General features: G+C 43.7%; 1 protein-coding gene across 2 annotated transcripts in view; it reads left to right on the top strand.

Moving 5' to 3' along the window:
• The window catches only part of ndufs3 (NADH:ubiquinone oxidoreductase core subunit S3), a 23,064-nt gene that overhangs the window by 13,482 nt on the left and 4,582 nt on the right, over positions 1 to 5,000 (top strand). The gene's annotated exons all lie outside the window — the stretch shown is intronic.

The following is a 5,000-nucleotide window of genomic DNA, read 5'->3' as shown; positions in this document are numbered from 1 at the left end:
ATTTTCGTTTGCTACTAATATTGCGGTGTGTTTCATGGACTGGTTGAAGTGACAATTTGGAACACTTGCTGGAGGAAGAGAGAATCGATATATAGACCCGCGTGGGTACCTCTCGAAGTGCCTCCCGCGCATGCGCATAGGCATAGGCATAGGTGGTCTTACGTCTTGTCTCGCGCAAAGGGATGGCACGAGACTGCAGAGTGGACATGGTAGGCAATAGAGTCGGTCTGTCGTCCTGGAAAAAGTCTAATTACAAGCACATGGCTTCTGTATGTTCCAGAGGGATGTTGACAGGACAATACAGGGCGCAACCCCACGTACATTTTTTTTTTATCTTTGTGCATTTTCGGCCATGCGTTCATACACAGTTTGCGCGCACCTGAAGAAATAATAAATATTTATTGTAAACTGGTCCACTTCGGAAAGACTAGGCCAGGTGGTGAAAACATAATGACTGACGTTTCGACGCTGTGTGCGTCTTCTTCAGAGTCAAAAGACGCACACAGCGTCGAAACGTCAGTCATTATGTTTTCACCACAATAAAATACTAAAAAGTATCTGAGTGCTCCAGTCATCCCTGGCCTAGTCTTTCTGAAGTGGACCAGTTTACTCTACATTGTATACCGTCCTGGACTGGACGCACCAAGAAGGTTAGAGCGCAAGTGACTTCCCTTTTACTAATAAATATTTATTCTTTCGTTTGCATGGACTGGCCCATATGGCGCAGGAATGGCCATCTCATTGACAACATTTTCAACGAAAATATTAGTAAATCATTCAGAATTGATAACAAGCATGTAGGGCGGCTACTGACAAAGACTGAAAGCTGGAAAATCCGACGGCAGCCTACTGGCAACCTGTTCTAGCCTATTGAATTACATTACACTACATTACACTACATTACACTACACTACATTACATTACATTACATTACATTACACTACATTACACTACATTACATTACATTACATTACACTACATCACATTACATTACACTACATTACATTACACTACATTACACTACATTACATTACACTACATTACATTACACTACATCACATTACACTACATTACATCACACTACATCACATTACACTACATTACATTACACTACATCACATTACATTACATTACATTACATTACACTTAGCTGACGCTTTCATTTGTTCAAAGCGACTTACAACTATTATTTTTCAGGATATTGGTTACAGTCCCTGGAGCAATGTGGGGTTAGGTGCCTTGCTCGAGGGCACTTCAGACATGGATGGAGGTGTAGGGAGAGGTCGTGGGGGATTCGAACCGGCAACCCCTAGATTGAAAGACCAACTCTCTAACAACTAGGCCATGGCTGCCCGTTTGCTAATTAAATAATCAAACTCCAAAGAAATAGTCACGGGGAAATTGTTGGGTTATTGAGAAGTCAAAACTAAAGGTCTTTGGAGAAATGCTGTCCCCAAAATGTTTACCGGTAATCTAGAACTGGCAAAAGAGGAATGCTCGCGTTCTGTTCCATCCTGCTGGTGTTTGCGTAGCACCTCGTCGTGCTTTCTCGTGCCTCAGTTCTCATGTTCTTTCAAAGGGAGGTACCGCGCCTTTTCTCTTGATGCCGGGTGGGTGCGTAGGTTCCAACAGGTTAACTATAGGATCAAGGAAGGGGAACTCGCACACCATGTAAGCCGATGCAATAATGTCCTTTTATTGCATGTTTCGAAAATAAAAAAGTGCTACCCAAGTGAACAGTGCAAACGTTTCGGTCCCATTCAGACCATCCTCAGTTCTCAGGTTAAAATAAGAGTCTGTACTCACAGCGACTATGTCGCTCACATTCTTCCTCGTGCTCAACATCGTCCTCTAACTTTTGGACCTGAGTTTTGCATTTATATGACCCATCACCTTGCTTTATACGACCCATCACCTTGCTTTATACGACCCATCACCTTTATACGACCCATCACCTTGCTTTATACGACCCATCAGTGATCACCGTGCTTTATACGACCCATCACCGTGCTTTATACGACCCATCACCTTGCTTTATACGACCCATCACCTTGCTTTATACGACCCATCACCTTGCTTTATACGACCCATCACCTTGCTTTATACGACCCATCACCGTGCTTTATACGACCCATCACCTTGCTTTATTAGACCCATCACCGTGCTTTATAAGTCCCATCACCGTGCTTTATACGACCCATCATCTTGCTTTATACGACCCATCACCTTGCTTTATACGACCCATCAGTGATCACCGTGCTTTATTCGACCCATCACCTTGCTTTATACGACCCATCACCTTGCTTTATATGACCCATCACCTTGCTTTATACGACCCATCACCTTGCTTTATACGACCCATCACCTTTATACGACCCATCACCGTGCTTTATACGACCCATCACCGTGCTTTATACGACCCATCACCTTGCTTTATACGACCCATCACAGTGCTTTATACGACCCATCACCGTGCTTTATACGACCCATCACCGTGCTTTATACGACCCATCATCTTGCTTTATACGACCCATCACCTTGCTTTATACGACCCATCACCTTGCTTTATACGACCCATCACCTTGCTTTATTAGACCCATCACCGTGCTTTATAAGTCCCATCACCGTGCTTTATACGACCCATCATCTTGCTTTATTCGACCCATCACCTTGCTTTATATGACCCATCACCTTACTTTATACGACCCATCACCTTGCTTTATATGACCCATCACCTTGCTTTATATGACCCATCACCTTTATATGACCCATCACCTTGCTTTATACGACCCATCACCGTGCTTTATATGACCCATCACCTTGCTTTATATGACCCATCACCTTGCTTTATACCAGTGGTTCTCACCTGGAACAGTCTTGGGCCCCACCATTTTCCACTCTCATTAGGTCGCGACCCATTTTTTTAGCGTTCAAGTCAATTCTCAAAATGTAACCAAGACTCGAATGACTGGTTGTACACTATCTGTCTCGCATAAACATTCAGATTGTTGTATCTATGACAACAGATGACACAGAGTTCACTAGCCTATCAAAATAAAAGTTGTAAATTGTTGCATTTTTTTTTTTTAGAATTACGTTTTTTTTTTTACACCAAGGCTCCGCGACCCACCCATGACCCCTCCGCGACCCACTTTTGGGTCGCGACCCACCAGTTGAGAAACACTGCTTTAAAGGAGCCATCACCTTGCTTTATAAGACCCATCACCTTACTTTATACGACCCATCACCTTGCTTTATACGACCCATCACCTTTATATGACCCATCACCTTGCTTTATAAGACCCATCACCTTGCTTTATACGACCCATCACCTTGCTTTATATGACCCATCACCTTGCTTTATACGACCCATCACCTTGCTTTATACGACCCATCACCTTTATACGACCCATCACCTTGCTTTATATGACCCATCACCTTGCTTTATACGACCCATCACCTTGCTTTATACGACCCATCACCTTGCTTTATACGACCCATCACCTTGCTTTATACGACCCATCACCTTTATATGACCCATCACCTTGCTTTATAAGACCCATCACCTTGCTTTATACGACCCATCACCTTGCTTTATATGACCCATCACCTTGCTTTATACGACCCATCACCTTGCTTTATACGACCCATCACCTTGCTTTATACGACCCATCACCTTGCTTTATTAGACCCATCACCGTGCTTTATAAGTCCCATCACCGTGCTTTATACGACCCATCATCTTGCTTTATACGACCCATCACCTTGCTTTATACGACCCATCACCTTGCTTTATTCGACCCATCACCTTGCTTTATATGACCCATCACCTTGCTTTATTCGACCCATCACCTTGCTTTATACGACCCATCACCTTGCTTTATACGACCCATCACCTTGCTTTATATGACCCATCACCTTGCTGTATACGACCCATCACCTTGCTTTATTAGACCAGTGATTCTCAAAGTGTGGTCCGGGGACCACTGGTGGTCCGAGACAGAGCTCAGGTGGTCCGTGAGGGGATTTCTACTTTTCCAAGACAAGCTAGGAGTAGGCTGTATTTGTAACATGTATTGCAATGGTAAACATAGCAGAAGTAATCTTTTCACCACAATAAGACAGGCTTGCAATGTGAATAAAAAGTATGAACTGCATCGAAATTAGCAATGTCAATTCAGTTGACAGGTGGTCCCTGAACGTTTTCAGGGTGACCAAGTGGTCCTTAGTCTGAAAAAGTTTGAGAAACACTGTATTAGACCCATCACCTTGCTTTATACGACCCATCACCTTTATACGACCCATCACCTTGCTTTATACGACCCATCAGTGATCACCGTGCTTTATACGACCCATCACCGTGCTTTATACGACCCATCACCTTGCTTTATACGACCCATCACAGTGCTTTATACGACCCATCACCGTGCTTTATACGACCCATCACCGTGCTTTATACGACCCATCATCTTGCTTTATACGACCCATCAGTGATCACCGTGCTTTATACGACCCATCACCGTGCTTTATACGACCCATCACCGTGCTTTATACGACCCATCATCTTGCTTTATACGACCCATCACCTTGCTTTATACGACCCATCACCTTGCTTTATACGACCCATCACCTTGCTTTATTAGACCCATCACCTTGCTTTATACGACCCATCACCTTGCTTTATTAGACCCATCACCGTGCTTTATAAGTCCCATCACCGTGCTTTATACGACCCATCATCTTGCTTTTCATAGCAGCCTACTTCACACACTCCGTCTTCAGACCTTGCCTCGCGGGGCACGTGTGACGCGAAAGCGCCGCTGTCAGTGGCTGGCTGTCCATATTATTATATCTATTTAAGGATTAAAACCTGTTGGCCTGCAACTCTTTTTCAATTCAAAAACATGTCGAAAACGGTACACTCAATCAAATAAACGTTATTTCACCAATTTTATAATCCAACATTTTTAATTTGTGAGCGCATCGGAGCGAACTGGAGC

The sequence above is a fragment of the Engraulis encrasicolus genome, unplaced genomic scaffold (assembly GCF_034702125.1).
Source record: "Engraulis encrasicolus isolate BLACKSEA-1 unplaced genomic scaffold, IST_EnEncr_1.0 scaffold_26_np1212, whole genome shotgun sequence".
In the NCBI taxonomy this organism is placed as follows: domain Eukaryota; kingdom Metazoa; phylum Chordata; class Actinopteri; order Clupeiformes; family Engraulidae; genus Engraulis; species Engraulis encrasicolus.
This window is presented reverse-complemented; position numbering and strand designations above follow the sequence as displayed.